The sequence below is a fragment of the Arachis hypogaea genome, chromosome 3 (genome assembly GCF_003086295.3).
Source record: "Arachis hypogaea cultivar Tifrunner chromosome 3, arahy.Tifrunner.gnm2.J5K5, whole genome shotgun sequence".
NCBI classification, from domain to species: Eukaryota; Viridiplantae; Streptophyta; class Magnoliopsida; order Fabales; family Fabaceae; genus Arachis; species Arachis hypogaea.
In genome coordinates this window covers 61,489,566-61,515,793 of record NC_092038.1, presented here as the reverse complement: position 1 = coordinate 61,515,793, position 26,228 = coordinate 61,489,566, and the positions used below count along the sequence as shown (strand labels likewise).

At 32.2% G+C, this 26,228-nt stretch overlaps 1 pseudogene; it reads right to left on the bottom strand.

The window, feature by feature from the left end:
* On the bottom strand, positions 1-26,228 carry LOC112778147 (uncharacterized; annotated as a pseudogene).

Genomic DNA, 26,228 nt, shown 5'->3' with positions numbered 1-26,228 from the left:
TCATTGAATAAATGTGGGTAAAAGGTCATAAAATCCCATAAAATTAATACAAGATAAACCCTAAATATGGGGTTTATCAATCCTCTTTCTTCTGAAACTCTCATCTCTTCCCCTTCCTCATCATCATCCACCAATTTTCTTCTTCTTTTTCAATTAATTCATCTTCATTTTCATTCGTTGCTGCCTCTACCTTCTTCCTTCTTCTTACTCTTCTAACCAAAGATGCTTCTCTAATACTCAACCCTTTCTTCTCAAGACTCAACCTCTTTTCTATTTCTGATTTTTTTTCTCATATGCCATTAGCTCCTCCAAAAGCTTCTCCACCTCGTAGTTCTTCTACTCTTGATGTTGTTGATCACCACTTGACCCACCTGCCACCTCCGATGCCAAATCAGAACTAGACCCATACTCAAAATTATCATCAACACAACTCACAAATGGGTCTATGTTGATGGCACCACCAACACCAGTAGTTCCTCCATGATTCAAATTATAACCAAACTTCAAGTTGAAATTTAGAGTCCTTATCTAGTTGTTCATGTTATTGTTATTATTGTTGTTAGTGGTGTTGTTGTTATTGTTGTTGTCATTACCATTATAACGACCCACATTTTTAAAAATATAAATATAAATAAATTATAATTTATTTTATAAATTAAAATTTTTTATTTTAAAAATTATTTTATTATAAGTAATTAAATTAATTTTATAACTATTTAAATTTAATCAAACTTATATTCTTATATATATATAAGAAAGGAAGACGTGGCTAGTAAGCATATATATATATATATATATATATATATATATATATATATCCATGAGTCCACCATGACACCTATTATTGCATGCTTTGCCACCGCAAATTAAATCATCACCATTTAGCCTTTAATCACTTCCTTTCTCGTTCATTCATCACGAAAGAATTTGAGGAACAAAAATAAAGAAAAAGACCGTGAAAGAAAAGAGAGAATCGTGACCTTCTATAAGTTTTCGTTTCGATTTCTTCAGATTTGTAACTCCAATAAAATATTTAATTCGATAAAAGTATTTGTATTTTTTTTTTTGTGTTAGCGTCATTTTTGTTCGATGGAAGTTGATAGTGACGTAGCTTTACTTTCCTTTAATGTTTAATCAATTGAAATTCTAGAAGGTACAAGCGATTTTTGACATTTTCTCCTTCAACAACTCGGTCAAAAAGTTTTTCCGGAATTTCTGTTATTTTGATTTCATATGAAAGTAGGATTTGGTAACTTTATAATAATTAAATGTGAGTTTGATAAGTGAATATTGATTTAGTTGATTATTGTTTGAGTTTGAATAAGTTAATTTGGTTGAATTATTATTATTGATTGTGATTTGTTGGTTCGGTTATATATGAATGTCCAGTTGGGTTGTTTTGGTGAGTTTTGGATTACAATATCGTTGAAAATAAAGTATAAATGTGGTGAAATTTGATGGTCGAGAGATTAAATTAAAAGTTACGAAGAATCGAACCAAAAAATTCGAGAACGGATTAAAATAAAAGTAATATTTTGAAAGGAAATGGCTAAGGGTTTCAGTTTTGATATAAGAGAAAGATTAATAATTAAATTGTATTTTTCATGCGGTAAAAATGGATATTTTGTAAAAAACTAGGGTTGTTTTTATAAATATGAAAATAAGTAAGGGTTCAAATATAATTTTATAAAATATCGAAGTTAAAAATAGAATATTAAAAAGTTCGTGATTTAGAAAGTAATTAATAAAAGTTTAAAAATAAGATTTTATAAACAAAATTTTAAAAGAAGATTGTGAATATTATTTTAAATACTTCTTTAAAATTATTTATTTATATTAAAAAATTATTATTATAATTAGTATATATCAAAGATATTATTTTGTAAGAATATTATAATGTGTAATATTAATGAGTAAGCAAGCAAGCAAAGTAATCCTAAAAGCTTTAGAGAACGCAGACTTAATTAAAGAACTTTATAATTTTTTTTTTCATAAGACACTTTGGGAAAGGCGAAGGAACAATGTGAGGATGATTTATATTATAAACGATAAGAAAGAAAGAAAAGAAAAGGAAATAAAAATATTAAGGAATCTCTGCCATAGAAGAGCAGAGAGAAAAAATTAAGAGAATCTAAAGAACCTCTGCCATAGGAGAACAGACAGTAGGAATAAAGAAAAAGAAAAAAAACGAGCTAAGATGATTATGTACCTGCTGAAAACGAGAAAAGATATGGTGGTGAGTCCACCGAGATTTGCTTCTAGAGATACATCGGCCAATCTAGGGGATGGTCGCACTTGTAAGACAGAGGTTGCTTACAGAGGTTATCGCTACATACATTGGCTAGAGAGAGCCTCAACTATAAGACAAAGGTTGCTTACAGAGGTTATGTTTGCATACATCGGCTCAAGAGAGTCGCACCTGTAAGACAGAGGTTGCTTACAGAGGTTATGACACTAGAAACTAAATTCAGACAAAGGTTTCTGAGTTGCGTTGGGAGCGGATCGAAACCGACATATGAGCTCATTACCTTTACTAAGGAGAGACATGCATCATACTTGTTTGCGCATACTTGTTTGTGGTTGTGTTTTCTATAATTGTGTGTGCTTGTGTTTGAATTCTGTGTTCTTTAATTGTTGAATTAGATGGTATCTTGTTGACTATTATTGCTGACTAAGTATGAATGAACTTAACTAATTACCCTGACCCTATTAAGAACTCCCCAGTTCTTACCCCTTATTTCAACCCTTTTCAGCTACAGGTGTGAAGGCTTAGTGCAGAACTACAAGAACATAGAAGATTCTATTTACAAGTTGAGTTGTTAGATTTTATTTTTCCCTCGTCATTTATTGTTTTGGTTTTTAGAGGGGTAGGAATTGTATTTGAGAATCTTTGAGTAAGTCTATGTATATAACGTTACGTGGATATATATAATTTTGTGATTAAATGATTTAAAGTACCGACTCTTCGATTTCTTGGTGAAAGTTTCGATTTGTATTCGCGAAGACTCAATATTAAATAAAAATAGTATAGAAAAAAAGGTTTAGAGGTAAGTAACGCCTGAGTTTTTAGTACGATCATGAGGTGCTAAAAACTCGCGTGTTACAACCATATCGATACGGAAAAGGACGATTACTCGATCTTCAAATGGGAGGAGGAGGATTACTCGATCTTCGAATGGGAGGAGGAGGAAGGTTTGGAATAATGTTGCGAGATTGTTGAATGGAGTGTTCGTCATCCTCGTTGGGGAAGTTCACTTTAGCTTTCTTTCCGTGAATCTTACGAGCTTCTTTGTCATAGGCCCTGACAGTTTTTTTGATGGTGTTGAAGGTTCCAAGCTAAACGCGAACACCTTTCCTTGGATCGCGAATCTCCGCCGCCCATTTTTCATCTTCACACACCTTCTCAATCGCACACTGAACCATTGTCTCAAGAACACAGGATCTTCCATGCGATGCTTCTGCAGCAGATCCTGCTCCCTCTACTGCTACCACGACCACCACCACAACCACAACTACAACTAAAGCCTCGTTAACCACTACGTGATTCCCAAAAATGACATCGTTGAGAGGAAAAAGAAAAAGAAAAAAAGAGATTAAGATTTTAGAAAACGATGATGATTTAGAAAAAGAGATGAGAGTTTTAGGGAAAAAAAGCGGATTAGAGTTTTTAAAAAAATTGAAATTGGAGTTTTTTTAAATTATAAAAATTAAAAGTGGGTAAATTTTGTATATGATAATTGTTAACTCAATTGGTAGTTGGTCATTTTATCAAATTTTAAAATTTTTCAAAAATCATTTTATCAATAACAAAGATCAAATACCATTTTATATATAAGACATCTATATAATTTTAACTTTATTCATTTTATTAGCGTAAATTAACTAAAAATTATCTTTATATAAACATTAATAACCTTTTGTTTTTCTCCATTTTTCCTCTCCTTCAAATTCATCGTCAAAATCAAAACTCATATGCCTTCATTCATAAATTACATATATCTTCGGAATTGAAAAACGATTCATGGTCTAACAGTAAGGAAACAAACAAACGAAACACAGAAATATTAAATCGTCTTTCATCATGAGTTTCTAGTTTCATATTTTATGTTTCTTGAAATAATTTTTTATTATATAACAAGAATTTTATTTAATTTATATGTGAAAAAATAAATGGAAAACTAGAGAATGAGATAAATAACGAGAGAAATTCATTCATAAAATAATTCAATTTGTATTTTATAATTTTACGAATTAAAATAATTAAATCATGAATGAAAATTTATGAACTAATTAGAATCATTTAAAAAAATAACATATAAGTGACGCATAGATAAATTATATTATAATACGTAACACATAATTAAAAATAGTAAAATGACTTCAAGACCTCATATGAATTTTATGATGTAAGTTACCAGTGTAATGGTAAAATTATTTTTTAAAATTATTTTTAATATTTATTATTAATTGGGATCTAATTTAAAATTTAAACATAGTATAAAAATTTAATTAAAAATTTAAAAATATAAAAGTCTAATTATAAATTAAAAAAATTATAGAAATTAATAGAATAATTTAATTTTTTGTATAAATTATTAACTACTAAATTAATTTTTTGTATAAAATATATATTAAAATATAAAATATACATTTAAAATGAGTTAAACGATACATATATTTATATGTAAATATTTTATGACTAATTTAATAACGGATTTTAATGTGCATATAGCATTAACAATTCCTAAATACTTTGAAAATGAGATAAAAATAACCAAATAAATAATATATTTTTATAAGTGACAAAAAATTATATTTAGTAAGCGACTTATCCATTTAATCTAATTTTTTGTGGCAACATTTGAATAAATATTTAGAAAATACATAAAAAAATTTGGAACAAATTTTGATCTATAAATTTTTTTATTTTTTAAAAATTTAGTTATTCACAATAAAAAGAAAAAAAATACTTGGCATAAAATTTTTTTTAATAATACTTGTAAACAATTGTATCAAAATATATGAATTTTAAAATCTATTTTTAGAATACTGATAAACCACTATGTTATGGTCTATTTTGTGTTGAATTGAGTGATTTTTATAACCTTTCTCCTACGCCTGCTCATGTAATTAGCATGTTATATGTTTGCCTTCCAGATTTAATACTATGATTAAAAAATTGCTTCCAAAGCCTTTAAATTGTAGATTTTTATCCATCTCTATACCATTCGATGTCGGGATCTGTGTGTTAAGTGTTTTTAGGCTTTACAGAGCAGGAATAGTTTATTTGGAGAATGGAAATGAAGCTCTGCAAAAATGGAACGAACACAAAGAAACGATGGAGCTGACCAGCGAGACATGACGCGCACGCATGGCCGACGCGTGCGCGTGAATTGGAGCATTCCATAGTGACGCGCATGCGCACTTGGCGCACACGCGTGATTAGCGCAGAGGACGAGCGATGCGTATGCGTAACTGACGCGTACGCGTGACAAGGAGTTTTTGCAAACGACGTGCACGGGTGACTGACGTGTACGCGTGACATCCGCGACGTACAGCAGTTGCAAAAAATCATTGGAGGCAATTTCGGGCCAGTTTTAGACCCAGTTTTTGGCCCAGAAGCACATACTAGAGCCAGTGAACAGTAGAGACTCAAGGCACATTCTCATTCTACAAAGTTTTAGTTTAGTTTTGAATCTAGAGAGAGAATTTCGACTTCTTCCTCTAGGTTTTCTTCACATTCACAGTTCTTAGAACATTATTGCCTTTTGCTATTGATTGGGATATTAAGAAGAGTTGCTACCTCCATTGAAGTTTCATTTATTCCAGTTTGTTTCCTTGTCCCTTATTCTTCCATATCCTTAATCCTTATTCAGAGTTACAATTGGATTGTTTTTAGAATTTATTAATATAAGAACTATTTTTATTTTTTATTAATTTTTAGTTATTGTTTATCATGTCTCACTTTTATTCCTCTCTTAATTCTGTGAAAGTTATATTCAAGTTAATGGAGTAGACCTCCCACTTGACTTGGGTGTTGATTAAAAAGGAGACCCTTGAGTTGGAATGTCCAAGCGATTAATTAATTTAGAAGTTATTGGCCAATTCTATATTTACTAACGCTAATTCTTCCCAATAGAGAGGATTAGGACTCGCAAATAAGAGTTAGCTCAATCACTTAACTTTCCTTTATTTAGTAAGGATTAACTAAGTGAAAATAACAACCTCTTGAAGCTACACTTGAAAATTCCAACAAGGATAGAACTTCTAATTAATCTACCCCCAGTCAAGATTTTTTATTTGATTATATAAATTCTCAACCACTTATCTCTCTGCTTTTCAACTCTTAAAAATCCTTGGAAAACCTCTGTTCAATAAAATAGCACTCTTTTGTCAGCTCGTTGTGAGACGACCTGGGATTCATACTCCAGTATTTTATTTCTAATTTTTGTGACAACTCTTTTAAATTGATACGCGGTATCTTCATTGGTTAAGAGCTATACTTGCAACACTATTTTCGCTATAAACTCTTGATCGGTGATTTTCCATACGTCAATTTTTGGCGCCGTTGCCGGAGAGTTACAACAGTGTGCTAATTTATTGGTTGGAATTTATTTATTTGCATTTTTTTTATTTTATTACCATGAGCTGTATTTTCTTTCATTGAATGTCGCGTTCACTACCTGATCCGAGCCTACCCATATTTGATCCTGAAATTGAAAGAACTATCTCGCGTATAAGGCGGGCTCGGCGTCGGTTAGTCATTTCTGAGGACAAATTTGAAACGTCATCTACTTAATATACTAAAACTGGGTTTTCCCCCAACTAATGAAGGTGACGTGTCGATCTCTCGTGACTTTGTTTTCCCTCCAAAATGAACTTTTTTATTCTCTATTCTAAATTATTTTTTAAAAAATATTTTTATTATAATTAATATTTAATGAATAATACATAATTATACTAATTTAGGAAATATCTTTATTATAGTTATATAAAATCAATATTTAATGTATTATTAAACTACTTATCAATTATCAATCAAAAATATTTTTAATAATAATAATAATAATAATAATAATAATAATAATAATAATAATAATATGATAATTATATGATAATGGCACTGATTATTAATAACCAATTTATATTTCTCTAAATAAATTTATTTTAAAAAATATATTTATTATAATTATATTACAATATTACAATTAATATTTAATAAATAATGCATAATTATATTAATTTAAAAAATATCTTTAATATATATCTATTCTATTTATTCTATTATATAAAAATCAGATTTTTACACTTAACGATGGAACTGATGCGATATGCTCTTGAGGTGTTTCTTGATTTATTTTATTTAATTCGTTAAAGCAAATCAATTATAATTAATTAATTATATCAATTAATTAATTTGATTAGACATTCAAATCTCACGATTTATTATAGTTTATATGAATTGATTAATTATATCAATTAATTAATTTGGTTAATTATATTAATTATTTGATTTGATTGGAGTAAATATCAAATTATTTAATAATTAATTTAATTAGTTTATTTTTTTTAATACCATCTATTTATACAAGATCAAATATTGTTTACTCATTCACTCTCTTTTCTCTCTCTCCCTCCCTTCCCCTCTCTCTGTTGTGTTTAAGGTACAATTTTTTAATTTTTGTTTCTTTTATCTTTATTTATACATTTTATTTTTTTATTTTTTTAAAATTTTTGTTTATTTTAATTGATTATTATTAGGCGCATATTTTTTTCTTTTAGCATCTGATTAACAAAAAAAATATGTCATCTTTATGTTGTTTTTAAATAATCTTACTATAATTTTATTTTGTAATATTCTATTTTGTCATGTGTGCTTCAATATATATATATATATATATATATATATATATATATATATATATATATATATATATATATATATATATATATATTGCCTTTTTTTGGTGATTCACAATTAATATATACATTGTTCATGTATGTAGTTTATATGTTAATGCTTTTATTGATTCTCTTTATTATTTTTATTTTTTTGTGTCTCTTTGTTGCTCTTCATTTTAGTTATATTAATTGATTTCTCTGTATTGATACTCTTTTTATTTGAAATATCGTGACAATTTAGAATGTATATTGTGACCCATGTGATATTCGTTAATGTGGTGTATCTTTTTAGATGATTTATGTCATAATGTGTTTAAGGAGTTGACTTAAAATTATAATATGATATATAAATTTATGATATGATTTATAGTATGCTAAAATATTAGGATATTATCATATAGATATTTTTTTATTTGTCCATTAGATTCAACTATATAGGATCTTGAAAATTATGCAATTATGTAATTAGTTATTTTTTTATATAATTATTGTATTGATAATTTACATTAGTGAGACTATTTTTATTATTAATATTTATAAATTGTATTAAAAGAATATAGTTTATGATATTTAATTTTTTACTATTTATTAAAAAAAAGCATAATTACTTAACGATATTTATTTTTTAAATTCACTATGTATGTAATTTTATTCTTTTTTAATAACAAAATTTTACTCATGATGGTAATTTTTCTAATGGTGTAAATGTGAAAAATTATATTTTTATTTTTTGATATAATCGATATATTATTAATAATGAATAGTAATTAACCCTTCATATTTTTAGTCAAAGCATTTTGATGATAGTTTTTATTTACAGATATTAATGGATGGTTATTTCTTTAAAAATAAAATGCATTATAATTTTAGGTTATTTCATAATTAACAATAATACTTGATTATTTTTTAAAAATAAATTGCATTATGATTTTAGGTTATTTCACAATAATAATTAATGTTTATTATATTGAATTACTCTAAATTTTTTATTTTCTATCGTTAGTAGTTAATCTCAAATTAAAAAGATTATGTTAAATTATTGAATAGTCCAAGTATAACTGAGTTAATTTAGTTTATTTATTTATTAATATAATTGATTGAAAGTATAAATGATAAATAAGACAAACAAATAATTAGAAAATAGAATATTAGTAACTATTTAAAATAGATAACAAAATAAGTTATAGGGTATTACTTTATTTGAATTATTAATAATTAAAAGAATAAAAAGTCAGTAATTATTTTTAAAATAAACATTAAATTTAGTTTTATGGTACTAATTTATTTGAGTTGTTAATAAAATTTTATAATTTCCAGATTTATAACTACTCAATTTATGTATTTTATTTTATTCTACTTTAACAAAAAATTGAGATGTGTATTTTTAATTATTTATTTAAAAAGTATAGCGAATGAGTTATATCAATTAAAATTAATTATCGATAATTAATATCAATTAATTGATTGTGTTAATTTGTAAAATGAATAACGTATAATAAATGTTGTGAAATTAATTATAATAAATTAATAATTAATAAATAAAAAATAAAAGGAACTTTTTTATTGCTTTTTAATGGCTACACGTTTTTTTTATAATTTCACTTTCTCTTTATCTCTCCCTTTCACATTTACTTCTTTTAATTTATTGAACTAAATCAATTATACTAATTATTTGTATTAACTAATTAAGTACTTTTTAATAGATTATTATAATTGTGTATTTAGATTATAGGATAAAAATATTATAAAAAATATTTTATAAAATTTGTTGAAAAATATTTTAAAAATATGTCCTTAAGATATAAATTAACTAAGTTATTTTTCAATTTAATGTGTTTGATTCATTTAATTGTATTAATTATAACTAATCAATTATGTAATTTGATTTGATTAGAATAAATATTTTATCATTTAATATTTTATTTGATTCATTAAATTACATTAATCATAACTTTAAATATTTAATTTAATTAGAGTAAATATCAAATTATTTTAAATTTTGTTTGATTCATTAAACAAAATTAATTATAACTAATTTATTTTTTAATTGATCGAGATAAATATTAAATTATTTAATAAATAATATATAAAACAATGAAATAAATAAACTCAATTAATTCAATTTATTATCTTATTATTTTATATATCTCTTTTCTCTCTTTATTTTGTACTTCAAGTAAAATATTTGTAATTTTTTATTTTTGTTTTTTTATCTTAATTTTGTTAATATTTTTCTATGATTTTGTTTTATATTAATTCTTTTTTTTATTTCTTTTGATTAATAATTCTTAAGGGTATTATTATTTTATTAAAGATAATTTAAATTTTTTGTAATATTTTTATAAAAATTGATTAATAGGTTCTTCTTTAAAATATTTTTTAATTTTTTTAATAAGATCGTATTTTAATTTTTCTCTTTCATCCTTTGTATTAATTAATTATATTAATCTTTTATTACAATACATTTTTTATCTACTTCAAACATTATCTTTTCTATCTTTTTTTACTTTTTTTAATTGCTATTTTTACATTATTTTTAATTATTTATTTTACTTTTACTTCTCATATATAGATTTATTGTAATTCATCACATGTTCTTTTTGAATTTAATTGATTTTTTAGGTTATATTTTACCATTGATGCGTTTATTTTGTTTAGTGTGTTTTTTTTAGTATGTGTTTAATATAATAATCTGTAAATATGAATTCTATTATATAAAAATTAAATTTCTTCACTTAATGATAAAACTGTTGTGGCATGTTTTAGATGGTGTTTTTCGATTTATTTCTTTTAACTCATTAAATTCAATTTATTAAAATAAATTAATTATATCAACTAATTGATTTGATTAATTATTTAAATATCATACAATTTATTATAATTTCTATCAATCAATTTATTGTAATTCAAATTGAATGATTTTGTTACGAAATTATTATTTCCTAATCTATTTATGGATAATACATATATTAATTATAATCGCAAATTAAGCTATTTTACACTAAATGACTTATATAATGGTCATCTGATTTATTATCATAAATGCTAAATTAAATAAGTCATTATTACTTTTGATTTAGAATTAAATGAGAATAAAATGAGGGATACTATTTTATTTGACCTTTAGGGTTTAATGGGTGTCACACTTAGTGACTTTCGAATTTTGGTCTCCAACACGTCAAAGCCATATCTGTAACTCTTTTTCCAAAAAAAGAATCGCGATTCAACTCTATCAGGAATACGGAAGGTTTTCAAAGAATAAGGGAATAGTTTGAATTTGTACAAATTTTAAATGTTCGAACTTACAATATTATTTTAGTTGGTTGTCGTTATGAGAATGACTCTAATCTATACATGTCTAAGGACTAGAATAGGTAAAATATTATTTAAGTAATTTATTTCTAATATTGGTATTTGATTAAATTAGTTTTAGAGAAATTTAAATTGTTGACTCATTTATATATTACGACTATTCTTTTTGAATATATTATTTTTATATTTTTTAATATACATTTTTTTCTGATTTTTAAGTTTATTTTCTTTCTTGGATATATGTATCATCTTTTTTTCTCATTTTATATTTCAAATTATTAATGTAATTATTAAAATATATATATTTAAAAAAATATTAAAATATCACTATTTAAAAAAGAAAAGATACGTTAAAAAAGGAAAACAAAAAATTAAAACATCACTATTAGAGAAAAACCTGTTAATATGTATATGAATGGGGTCGGAATTGAGGAATATATATAGATATAAAAAATAAAAAATTATTGCAGGATTGTAGAATAAAAAATAATCATATATATAAAATAAAATAATTATAACAAAAAAATAATTAATATATGTGATTTAAATATTTTTAATAAACAGTAACATGAAGTTTAACAAAATATAATTCATATATTTTTTTATTTATGTATATGTATATATAATAAAAAAACTACCGTAACATATATATATATATATATATATATATATATATATATATATATATATATATTATTTAACAAATTTAATATATACGTATATATATATATATATATATATATATATATATATATATATATATATAAGTAAAATATTATAATTTTTAAAAATTACACATGAATTCTTTTTTTCTCTCAAATAAAGTTATTCTAATTATATTACAATTAGTTCATGAATAATGCATAATTATATTAATTTAAGAAAATATTTTCATTATAATTATATCAAATCAATATTCAATACGTTATTAAACTACTTATCAATTATCAATATTTTTAATTATTCTAATTATATCAATTGATATAATTTTAATTTTCATTCAAATGTAATAATTTTATTAGGAGATAGTTAATGCACACATTAATAGTGACCCGTTTAATTTGATATCAATTAGTAGATAATAATAATAATAATAATAATAATAATAATAATAATAATAATAATAATAATAATAATAATAAGGTCTACACGGTACATGCATTATATTTTAAAAAAGTAAAATATATTTTAAAAAAATTAGAGTATCAATAATCAATTGTGATTAATATCAATATCAATAATTAATTTTTATAATTATTTTTTGCACTACTAAAGGCTACGTATAGTGTTTTTTTTTTTGGAGAATAAAAAAGGTTGTGATTCATAACATTTTCGTAAAGTTATATCGTATGAACACAAGATTAATTAGATAACAAATTGAATTTTACTTAATATATTTTATTTTCTGCTCATATTTTTTCATTAATTATTTTACTTTTTATATTTACAGTATTGAATGTAAAAAAGAAAAAAATAATATTGAATGTTATCTATTTTATTTATTTAGAGTTATAATTAAATTTGATATAATTATAGCAAGTATCTAGAATTAATAATAACATGATAGTATAATTTTAAGTTGTATAATATAATAAAAAATGTAACAATTTATGTATACTTCCTATATAGCAATAATATTATATATATTTATATATCTCCTCTTTATTTTAGCTCTTTCTTAAAAATATTGGCATATAATTATTATCGATAACATATATATTGAGTAAGTATTTCTATTGAATCAATCATAAAGGTTAATAAAATATAATGGCACAAATTTCACCTAATTGTAGCAAGTATCTCCATTGAAAATATTTACTAATTATTACCGTGTATAATTAGTGTGTATATATATAAGGATTAATAGTGAATTGTTACAATTATTTATCATCTAGAAAATTCGTACCTCAGACATGGAACTTCTTTTATTTATTATTTTTCATACCTAAAGGATACTAACTACGATTCTTTCAACATTATTACCTATGGTAGATTATGTAATAAAAAAGTTTGAAAAATAAAGGCAAGAATTATAAGGTTATGGAAAGTCCCATCCAAATTTGACAAGAACAAGACGACTTACAAACAAATGGTTTTCATAGATGATAAGGTAAGTTGATTATTTTCCATGATTTTTTCAAGTGATGCTAGGTCCATTTTGTTCATATTTTAAGTTTATTTGGTAAGTAAACCCTTACACGAATCAAAGATAGTGTGATTTTATAGATTTATAAGTGCGTGCTAATAGCCTTTATATTTAATTTCTTTTATAGTGTGATAATAGCCAATATATTTGTTAGTGGATTTAACTATTACTATATTATTTATGATCATATTCATTATGCATGTCTGATTTATTGAAAAAAGTAGATTATTAAAATCGATTAATAACTATTTTAGAGTTAATCTAATTAACACTAGATTAAAAAAAATAAACAATACATAGCATATTACTTTTTTTATTAATCAAATTATTATAATTCAAATTAATTTTAAAAAAATAATTTAAAATTATAATTTCAATCTTATCACGTGCATAGCACGGGTAATTACACTTGTTTAAGGAAGAAACAAGCTCCTTTCCTACTGATTTGGTTGATTTGAGCGCAGAGAACATGGCAGCTCCCATGAGGATTACTCTCCAGGAAGCAAGAGCTCCAGACTTTACACTGCGACCTTTCCAAGCGCGTCATCCAAATCTGGGTGCAGATATTGAACTGAAGACTGCACTAATCAATCTACTACCGAAGTTTCATGGCTTACATGCTCAAGAACCACTCAAGCATCTCAGAGATTTTCAAACAACCTGTTTTACTGTTAGGCGTAATGGTGCAACTGAGACTTCTATTCTGCTAGCCGCCTTCCCATTTTCTCTTGAGGGAAAGGCGAAGGAGTGTTACTACACTCAACCTGAAACAGTTCTTACTAATTGGGATACGCTTAGAAGAGAATTCTTAGAAAAATACTTTCCAGCTGAAGTTACTGATAGACTGAGGAAAGAAATTTCAATGATTATTCAAGGCGAATCTGAGACTCTTTACGAATATTGGGAGTACTTCAATAATCTCCTAGACATATGCCCCCACCACATGATTGACAAGTTGTTGTTGATCAACTACTTCACACAAGGCATGAAACCCCAGGACAAGACTACATTAGATGGTGTGAGTTATGGTTTTCTGAAAAAAGTACAAGACCACAGAAGAAGCATGGCAACTGATCGCTGACTTGGCTGAGTCTGCTCAGAATCACAAGCATAGAAACAACCATCCCAAGGCTGTGGCAGGGGTTTCCTCTAGCAGTGAGACTACCGCTCTCACACAGAGTCTATGTTAGATGACCAAATTATTGAAGCAGATACACCTGAATCAACAACAACCTCAGCCTCCCCCATCACAACAAAGTCATCAACTGGTTCCTCAGAGAGTATGCGAAATATGTGCTGATTATAGTAATTACATTGATGAGTGTCCACAGCTCCAACATGAGGACAGCACCTTGGCAGCTACTCACAATTTTTATGATCGCCCGAATCAAGGATACTATCAACAAGGCGGCAACTACAACCAAGGGGGAACTATAATCAAAGTTGGCAAGACAACTCCAACCAGGGATGGAGAGATAATCCCAACCAGGGATGGAGGGACAACTACAACAGAGGAGGCAGAGACAACAATGGAAATCAGAGGTGGAATAACAACAACAACAGACAGCAGAACCAAAACCAGCCTTACAGAGTACCTCACCAAAGGCAATCCTAAGCGCCTCAGAATAACCAACAGCAGACCCCTTAGATTACTTACCCCCCTTCCTCTTCTAATGACGAGTTACTACACTCTATTGATCAAAGATAGAAGACCATGGAGAACAACCTTACTTATACCTTAAACGGTCTGAATTCTACTTTACAAGCTCTCGTCTCACAGATTGGATCACTGAACAACTCCAACAACCAGTCTTCAAGTCCCAGTGGAATTCCTTTTCAACCTTTACCCAATCCCAAGGGAGGCATCAATGCCATCACCTTGAGGTCCGAAACCACACTGTAAGAGAGGAATCATGAGGAGCCAAAACCACAAGAACACGCCTCAGTTGAGAACATGGTTGAAGTGGTGGATGTTGAAGAGGAAGATGAAGTACAAAACATGGTTAAAGAGAAGCAACTCAACCAGAGAATGGTACACCAAAAGAGGCTCAAGCTCCCAGAGATGCCATCCCTAGAAAGAAGATGGAACTTGACCCAAAAATGATAGAAATCTTCAAAAAGGTTGAGGTAACTGTTCCCCATTTTTATGTTTCAGCAAGTACCTAAATATGCGAAGTTTCTGAAAGATTTATGCATGCATAAGGATAAAATTAATGAATTAGAAACTATTCCTTTAGGTAGTTCTATATCTGCTTTAATGGGGGATATACCTGAAAAATGTAGTGACACAGGTCCATGCATGGTTAACTGTACCATTGGAGGTGTAATATTTTCTGACTGCATGTGTGATTTAGGAGTGTGCGTGAGTATTATGCCTTTGTCTATATATGATGCTTTGAGGCTCCCTCCCTTGAAAAGGTTGGCAGCTTATTTTGTGTTAGTAGATAAAAGCATTATTACAGTGGTTGGAATTGCTGAGGACGTACTGGGGAGCATCAAGGGGCTCACATTTCCCATTGACTTCTACATCTTGGAAATGCCCCAAAATGATTCAGGAAGACCGTCATCCATCTTACTCAGAAGACCATTCCTGAAGACCTCAAAGTTCAGGTTGGATGCATTCTCAGGAACTTATTCTTTTGAGATAGACGGCCCAGCAGTGAGCTTCAATCTGAATGAGGCTATGAAGCATCCTCCGAAAGACCATTCCATCTTCCAGTGCAACGTCATTGATGAGACTGTAGCTGCAGTTCATCAGAAGGAAGTAGAGGAGAGGCACATGGAGCAAGGTGCAAGTGTGGGGACACCCCCTGGACAAGACAGAAACACATTACAACCGTCACTAGCTCAAGATGATCAAGTACCTAGCCATGAGCAGAGATTGGAGTTAAAACCCCTTCCATCCCACCTCAAGTATGCTTACCTTGAGGATAACCAGAAGCTCCCAGTTATCATTGCAAGGGAACTCACTTCCCAACAAGAGGAGCAACTGCTTAGTGTGCTAAGAAGACACAATAAAGCAATTGGATGGAGTTTGGCGGATATAGTAGGCATCAGCCCTCAAGTTTGTGAGCACATAATATTTTTAGAAGAGGGAGCAAGGCCTGTCCGTCAAGCCCAAAGAAGACTGAATCCCACCATCTTAGAGGTTGTCAAGAAGGAAGTAACCAAACTACTGGAGGCAGACATCATCTACCCAATCTCAGGCAGTGAATGGGTCAGCCCAATACAAGTGGTTCCAAAGAAATCTGGAGTCACAACAGTAAAGAATGAGCATGGAAAGCTCATTACAACTAGGGTGCAGAACGCCTGGAAGGTATGCATTGATTACAGGCGTCTCAACCAGGCCACTCATAAGGATCACTACCCCTTACCATTTATCGATCAGATGCTTGATTGCCTATCAGGTAAATCACACTACTATTTTCTAGATGGTTACACTGGCTATTTTCATATTCATATAGCTCCTGAAGATCAGGAGAAAACTACTTTTCTATGTCCCTTTGGAATGTATGCGTATAGGAGGATGCCTTTTGGCTTATGTAATGCACCGACAACGTTCCAAAGATGCATGATGAGTATTTCTTCAGATTTCCTTGAAGACTGTATGGAAGTTTTCATGGATGACTTTAGTGTGTATGGTGATTCTTTTAGCCTTTGCTTGGATAGTTTAGCTAGAGTATTAGATAGGTGTGTTAGTTCAAACCTTGTTTTGAATTTTGAAAAGTGTCATTTTATGGTCGAACAAGGTATTGTTCTAGGACACGTTATTTCTAATAATGGTTTTTCTATAGATCCAGCAAAGGTAGATGTCATTTTTAGTTTACCTTACCCCTCCTCTGTGAGGGAAGTCTGTTCGTTACTTGGCCATGCAGGTTTTTACCGGAGATTCATGAAGGAGTTTAGTAAGGTAGCTTTACCTTTATCTAGACTGCTGCAGAAGGATGTTGAGTTCGAGTTGAGTGAGGACTGCATGGAAGCATTTGACAAGCTGAAGATCGCCTTGACTCAAGCTCTAATTGTGAGAGGACCAGACTGGAGCCAGCCTTTTGAGATTATGTGTGATGCCTCCATCCACGCTGTAGGAGCGGCGCTGGCCCAACGCGCGGGTAAGGATCATTTTGTAATTTCATATGCTTCAAAGACATTAGACACTGCTCAGTCCAATTACACTACCATTGAAAAAGAGCTTCTAGCCATTGTTTTTGCTCTGGATAAATTCCGAGCCTACTTACTTGGTACTAAGGTGGTAGTGTACTCAGACCATGCAGCTCTAAAATATTTATTAGCTAAAAAAGAGTCCAAACCAAGGCTAATCCATTGGATACTGCTGCTGTAAGAATTTGCTTTAGAAATTAAGGATAGGAGTGGTTCTCAGAATTTAGTGGCGGACCACTTGAGTCACCTTGAGCACAATAAGGATGACTCCACTCCTATCAATGATGCTTTTCCATTTGATATCTTACATGCAATATCTGAAGTAGTTCCTTGGTAAGCACCTGTAGCTAATTATTTAGTTAGTCATACCTTCCCTCCCAATTTTACTAAGCATAAGAAGAACAAGCTGAAAAGTGAGTCCAAATATTATATATGGGATGACCCATATTTGTGAAGGTATGGTGCTAATCAGATAATTAGAAGGTGTGTGCCTCAATCAGAATTCCAGTCCATTTTAGAGGCCTGCCACTCCTCTGAGAGTGGTGGACATTTTGGCCCTCAAAGAATAGCTAGAAAAATTTTAAACTGTGGATTCTGGTGGCCTACTCTTTATAAAGATGCTACTGCCTTCTGTAAATCTTGTTCCCCATGCCAAAGATTTGGGAATATATCCAGAAGGGATGAGATGCCCCAACAAATTATGCTATTTTGTGAAATTTTTTATGTTTGGGGCGTTGACTTTATGGGTCCATTTCCAAACTCTAGTGGTTATCTTTATATACTATTAGTTGTAGATTATGTTTCTAAATGGGTGGAAACCATTCCTACCCGTACTGATGATGCTAACATTGTTGTCTCCTTTGTTAGAAATCATATTATCTGTCGCTTTAGATCACCACGAGCAATCGTGAGTGATCAAGGCACTCACTTTTGTAACAGGAGATTAGCAGGACTATTGAAGAAGCATGGGATTGTCCACAAGGTAGCAACTGCCTACCACCCGCAGACTAACGGACAAGCAGAGGTGTCTAACAGAGAGATAAAGCGTATCCTAGAGAAGATAGTTAAGCCTCATAGGAAGGACTGGAGCACCAGGCTACAAGATGCACTTTGGGCATATCGGACAGCATACAAGACACCAATCGGGATGAGCCCCTTCCGCCTAGTATACAGAAGGACTTGCCACCTCCCTGTGGAGGTGGAACACAAGGCATTCTGGGCAGTGAGAGAAATCAACATCGGATTTGAGAAGGCCGGGGCTGAAAGGAAAATGCAACTACAAGAATTAGAGAACCTTCGCCTAAAAGCATACGATAACTCCAGGCTATACAAAGAAAAAATGAAGGATATGGATGATAAGCACATTAAAAGGAGAGAGTTCAAACTTGGGGAATTAGTTCTCCTCACTCAAGGCTGAGGCTCATGTCAGGCAAGCTGAGATCAAGGTGGGAAGGTCCCTACATAGTAGAGAAAGCAGAGCCATATGGAGTCTTCCACTTGAGCCATCCTTCAAGTTCCAATCTCATCAAAGACAATGGACATCGCTTAAAGCTGTATCATGGTGAGAAGATGAAGGACAATAAAGAGCTAGAGGTTTTCCTCTTGGAGGACCCGCCAACAGAAGCAGATTAAGCTGGTGGACCGTCCAACTTAAGGACGTTAAAGCAAAGTGCTGGGTGGGAGAAAACCCACCATGGTATGATCATTCCTCTCTTCTTAGCTTCTATTTTTAGTGACTCTTCTCATTATTTCTGCATATAGCCTGCATTTGGATCTGCATAAAAAATAAAAAAGGCAGAAAGTTACATGGGAGCAGTGCAGAAAGTGTTCCAATCAGACAAGCATCACCACGCGTACGCGTCCTTCACGCATACGCGTCATCTGAGAAATTGGCACTCCACGCGTTCGTGTCAATGCGGCGCACGCGTGACTTTGCAAATTTGACGTAAAAGGTGTAGTGGCTGAAGGTTGGGCTGGCTTTGTGCTGGCACTGTGCCCGAGGCACAAATTGCATCACGCGTACGCGTCGTGGACACATGCGCGTCACTTTCACAATAAGCACTTCCACGTTTGTGCGCGCCTGACGTGCACGCGTCATATGGCATTTTGGCACACATCCCAATTTGAATAGAGGGTTGTGCGAGAGCCACGTTGCCCTCACGCTAGTAGCAGAAACACGGTCACGCATCCGCGTGACCTACGCTTACGCGTCCCCTCCCTTTCTGCGCAAACCACGCGTACGCGCACACCACGCGTATGCGTCATCAGCGTAGCGCAACCTGATCCCTGCACCGCCACTTTTCATATATTTTCCTTTTCTAATCCTAATTTCTTTCTTCTTCTTTCTTTCTTTTCTCTCCACTCTTCTTCTTCTTCTTCCCCTTTCTCCCATATTTTCTCAATCTTACATTCTCCATCATCTCTCTCTTTATAACCTTTTTCTCAAGGTTCTTTCTTTCTATTTTCTCTCCCTTCCTCCTCTTAATTATTGACTTTTGCATTATTTTACTTGGTGTTAGATATCTTAATGGGTGATTTCTTCTATAATTGCTTGTGATTGTTATTATGGAGTTGTTTGACAATTCATATTAATTATTTTTGGCATGCTTGCATATTCCAATTTAATTCTTTCCCTATCATGTTAAACATGCATACCAAGTTTTTTGTGAAAAAGCTCATATGGCATTGTGCATTCTTAAATATTCTAGCCTTCTACTATAATGCCTGTTTTTCACAAATTCTTTATCATGTTTTATTAATTTGATATAATTGTCAATACAAACATGATTGTTAATTTGTTACAAGTGATAATACATTTTTCGCAATTAATGCTTGATCTATGCTACTCATGCCTTTGTCGGCATGCCAATAAACATCTTGCATTTAATGGCCTTCATCTTTCTTGCTATGTTTCCATTGATGTCCTAATTATATGAAGTCGCGACCATGTGTTAACGACATCCTTCTTTACCTTGGCAAGATCATCACTTGTAAGGTCCTCTTCCTTGCTCTAACCCTTTGACTTACGTATACATGCTACTTCTCTTTTCCCTTTCAGGATGCCCACCAAGAAAGGTAAAGAGAAAGCTGCCCCCAAACCACCGGCAAAGAGAGGAACAAAAAGAGCGCTAGCTGCGAAACCTTCTTCAACAGCTGTCAAACCATCAACAAAGCAAGTCAAGAGGATCATCAAGGTCAATAAATATGAAAAAGCTTTTCCATTCTGGCGGCAAGAAACTACAACAATGAGCATATTCTTATCCTCCCTACCAACATTGTTGACCTGGTAGAGTCCCGCATTGAACAAAGACACTGGGATTTCTTACGGAAGCAGCCACGGCAGGTCAATCTTTCATGAGTAGTCGAATTCTACTCTAATTTTCACATGCCAACCCTGCAGTCTGTCTGTGTCTGTCAGAAGCAAGTCCCCATCTCCAAAAGGGCCATTCACCAAGCTTTAGATCTTCCCCCTGCTCTAGAAGGATTGGACGCATTTCAAGAAGCCTCTCTCAAGCGCCAGTGATACCAATTTGACTGGGACGACGTTCTCAGAACTATAGCACTACCTAACAGCTCATGGATCTATGGTTACCATCGATCCCATCCTAAGAGCATACTGGCTCCTGCACTTACCTTGGAGGCTCGCGTGTGGGCACAGATTATGTCCCACTACGTCTTCCCGAGCACTCACGAGTCCTCCTTTACTGCAGACATGGCTGTTCTCATCTGGTGTATCCTTACGGACCAGCCTCTCAACTTACCACGACACATCTGGGCAAGCTATGGGACACGTACAGATTGCGGACAACTTACCTTTTTCCGCCTTGGTTTCAGATTTGGTCTCAACAGCTGGAGTCCCCTATAGAGCTGGAGACACCAAGGCCATGCTTCCTCGGGATGATCAATATGTTCCGAGTGGGAAATACATCAAACCCGCAGTAGCCACTACTAACCGAACTGAAGACCCGGCCAGAGATATCCCTTCTCCTTCCACATCATAAGCACCTTCAACAAATTAGCTGCTCCTTCAGATACTACAGAGGTTGGATCACATGGAGTGCCACCACAAGCACCAATTTACATACCTCAAGGAGCTGATTGTTGGCAACCACCCACCCACAGAAGAACCAGACTTTCTAGACTCTACTTCAACTACCATCACCGGGAGCCCAGACGCATCTGACTGTGGAGATGCTGTTACCAGCCCCTCTTTGTTCCTGACTGATGGCAAAACGATGCCAAGCCTTAAGTGTGGGGAGGTCGGTCAGTACCTGACTTCTGGAGGTAACTTCTCTTTCTCCTAGCACCAGTAGATAAATTTTCTTTTTGTTTAGATAGAATAGATTGCATAGTAATAATTAGTTGCATGTATGGTCTGCTTGGTTGAAAAATAATAAGTTCTTTTCAAAGACCCTATTTTTGAAAAATTTCACTATTTCAAACCAAAATTCTATGTTAAACTTGTTTGAAGATTGTAATTTGGAACATGGTTTTAGAGCTAGAACACACAACCTAGTGAGAATTTGAGCCTAATTGTATGGTTACATTATTTGACCATGATTTTTATTCTTGTGTGTTTTCTCTCCTCTATGATTGCGATCTATGGTTTGTTCCATTCTATATATCCATTATTTAATGTATTCATGCACATGTATGATTGAGGCCATCATTTATTATTAGCTCACTATCCTAAATGGCCCGCCATTCTAATTATCCCTTGTTTGCCACTTTGAGCCTGTTAATCCTCATTTGTTCTATATTTTACCACATCACTAGCCTTAAAGAGAAAAACAAATTAATTACCACCAAGTTGAATCTTTGGTTAGCTTAAGATAGAGATTGTGTGAAAAATAAATGTGGGAAAACTATGGGAACTCGGGTTAATAAGAATGTATGTTAATTGATAAATATCTAAGGTCTGAATGCTACTCATGTGAATTTATGAAAACCAAATGCATTGATGCTATGATGCTTTCAAAAAAAATATTTTTGCATGTTTCAAGTTTAAGTTTAGGGGAATGAAAGCACCCCAAATGATAAGTTTAATAAAAAGAATCAATGCATATGAGGTGAAATAAAAAGAACATTTAAATGCATGAGTAGGTGCAACATACAAAGTGAGATTATGGGTATTTAGGCATGATTTTAGAAGCATAGGGAACATGTGTGTGTGTGTGTGTTAGGTGAGAACTTAGGATAATCAAGGATTCAATTTTCAGCTCACTTAGCCATATATGTGTCCTCACCCTTACCTAAGCCCTATTACAACCTTAAGAAAGACCTCATGATGTTTGTATGTGTGCATTAAATATTTGTTGATCAGTTAGATGAAGAACAAATTTTAGAAAGCATGAATGGAGGAAACTAGAGTGGATTACCCTATACACCTGAGTGACTAGAGTACATACACGCTCCAAGTGAGGGTTCAAGCTTGACTCTATGTTCCCGGCTTTCATGAGCTATCTCCTTACAAGTTTACTATTCTCTTATTGTGTGATTTGAATTAGTGGAATTTGATTTCTGTTTGTCTTGAAGAACTTGTTCATTTTCTTAACCAAGTAGGTATAGACATTTCGTCATATAGTTGCATTCATATGTATAGGTTGCATTGCATTGTATGAGTCCTACTGTCCCTATTTATTCTTTTTGATCTCTTAGAGCTTAGCATGAGGACATGCTAATGTGTAAGTGTGGGGAGGTTGATAAACCACTATTTTATGGTCTATCTTGTGTTGAATTGAGCGGTTTTTATCACCTTTCTCCTACACCTGCTCATGTAATTAGCATGTTATACGTTTGCCTTCCTGATTTAATACTATGATTAAAAACTTGCTTCCAGAGCCTTTAAATTATAGATTTTTATCCATCTCTATACCATTTGATGCTGTGATCTGTGTGTTAAGTGTTTTTAGGCTTTACAGGACAGGAATGGCTTGGAGAATGGAAAGGAAACTTGCAAAAATGGAAGGGACACAAAGAAATGATGGAGCTGACCAGCGAGACATGACGCGCATGCATGGCCGACGGGTGCACGTGAATTGGAGCATTCCATAGCAATGCGCATGCGCACTTGGCGCGCACGTGTGATTAGCGCAGAGGACAAGCGACGCGTACGCGTAACTGACGCATGCACGTGACATGCGCGACGTATAGCAGTTGCAAAAAATCACTGGGGGCGATTTTGGGCCAGTTTTCGGCCCAGAAGCACAGACTAGAGCTAGGAAATAGTAGAGACTCAAGGCCCATTGAAGAACGGATTTTTGCTAGTAAAGAATTTTATAAAAATATAATCGCGTTGTAAGTATAGCTTCTAAACCAACAGAAAATCCTTTCTTACAAACGTTTGGTTGTCACAATTAACAAACCCAATAAAATTTATAAACCGAAGTATTCAAACCTCGGGTCATCTTCTCAAGGAATTGCAGGGAGGTGTGATTTATTATTGATTATGGAAAACATTATTTTGGGTTTTGAAAGGGTTTTGAACAGGAGAAATATATTGCAGGAAATTAATAAATTTATAACTAATAAAACTCTTGGCAAGATATGAAAATTGAAAGTCCTATCCTAGTTATCCTTATCAATGGTAATGAGAATTATATTTTTGCTACCACTAAGTCAACCTCTAACTATGAAGGTCAGTTAAGTGGACAAATTAATTTAACACCTAAAGTCCTAGTCAACTCCTCAAGGAAAGACTAGATTTATAGGAATCTAAATTAATCAGCAAAGATATTAATTATCAATCACGATGAGTTTGACAACTCAAGAGTTACCAATTAATCAACCAAAGCCAAAAGAAAAAAAAATCTAAATTATTTATATAAATAAAGGAAAGCAATCATGAGTCTGAAATACCTCAAATTATATTAAATAAAGATATCAATTCTAACATGGACAAGTTTCATAAATTAGATTGAAAAGAGAAATAAAAGGAACATTGAACCTGTAATTGAAGAAGATGAAAATATTCCTAAGTCCTTTAAGAGGAGTTCTAATCCTAATCCTAAGAGAGAGGAGAGAGCCTCTCTCTGTAAAAACTACATCTAAATTATGAAAAGTGTGATTTATAAATGAATGTATGTTGTATCATGTATGAATGGATTTTCCCACTTTATAGCCTCTAATCTGTGCTTTCTGGGTCAAAAACTGGGTCAAAAACAGCCCAGAAATCGCTGATTTCGAAATCTGGTACGTACAGGTCGCGAGAAAGTGACGTGGAAGTGTCGTCTACGCATTTGCGTGGATTGAGATTTTGCAGATGCGACACAGGCGCGTCATCCATGCGTTCGCGTTGCCTAACTTCGGGGCAGCTATGATAAATTATATATCGTTGCAAAGCCCCGGATGTTAGCTTTCCAACGCAACTAGAAATGCATCATTTGGATCTCTGTAGCTCAAGTTATGGTCGATTTAGTACCAAGAAGTCAGGCTGGACAGCTTTAGCAGTTCCTTCAGTTCCTTGTATTCCTTCCAGTTTTGCATGCTTCCTTTCCATCCTCTAAGTCATTCCTTTCCTGTAATCTCTAAAATCACTTAACACACATATCAAATCATCGAATGATAATAAGAGAGGATTAAACATAGCAAAATTAAGACTATAGAAGCATGTTTTTAATCATAGCACAGAATCAGGAAGAAAAATGTAAAACATGCAAATCATATGAATAAGTGGGTAAAGAGTTGATAAAAATCACTCAATTGTGTACAAGATAAATCATAAAATAGTGGTTTATCACCCATTCTCATTCTGCAAATTTTTAGTTTAGTTTTGAATCTAGAGAGAGATTTCGACGTCTTCTTCTAGGTTTTCTTCACATTCACAGTTCTTAGAACATTACTGATTTTTGCTATTGATTGGAATATTGAGAAGAGTTGCTACCTTCATTGAAGTTTCATTTATTCCAGTTTGTTTCCTTGTCCCTTACTCTTCCATATCCTTAATCCTTATTCAGAGTTACAATTGGATTATTTTTAAAATTTATTACTGTAAGAACTATTTTTATTTTTTTATTAATTTTTAGTTATTGTTTATCATGTCTCACTTAGGCATGGCAAAAATCCCCGGCGGGGCGGGTACCCGCGGGGATTTATCCGTCGAGGAGCAGGTATGGGGGGTAATTTTTACCCGCGGGACAGGGGACGGGGCCCCGTATAATAAACGGGGCGCGGGCGGGGGTAAAGGTCCCCGCCCCATGGAGACCCGTTAAATCCCCGTTTGTGTGAAAGGACAAAAATGCCTTGGTATATATATATTATATGTGAGCCACTCTCATTTGAACATTTCCTAACCCTAGCCATCCTGCTTTAGAGAGAGACAGAGAGCAAGAACTGAGACCTGAGACTCTCGTCTCCACTCCTCCTCAAATCCTTAGCCCTTCCTGCCTCCTTCCCGCTGACCGCTAACCGCCGACTGTCTCCCGCCGCCTTCCACCCTCTAGTCTCTCAGTACCGCCTCCCACCCCAGACTCCTTGAGTGGCTCGGTCGCTCACTAAAGTTGTCGAGACAGTCGAGCTCACCGCCGCGGGCTCCGGCAACGTCATCTTCTTCTGCTGGTCGCAGCAGAGTCAGCAACGTCGTCATCTTTTCCTGGTCGTGGTCGTCATCTTCTCCTGTTCGCGTTGCCGGTCTTCGCTGGACGCTGGTCTTCCTTCCCCTTTTCTTCATCAGGTTCAGGTAAGTCAGCCTTAGTCTTTCCTTGTCTTCCAT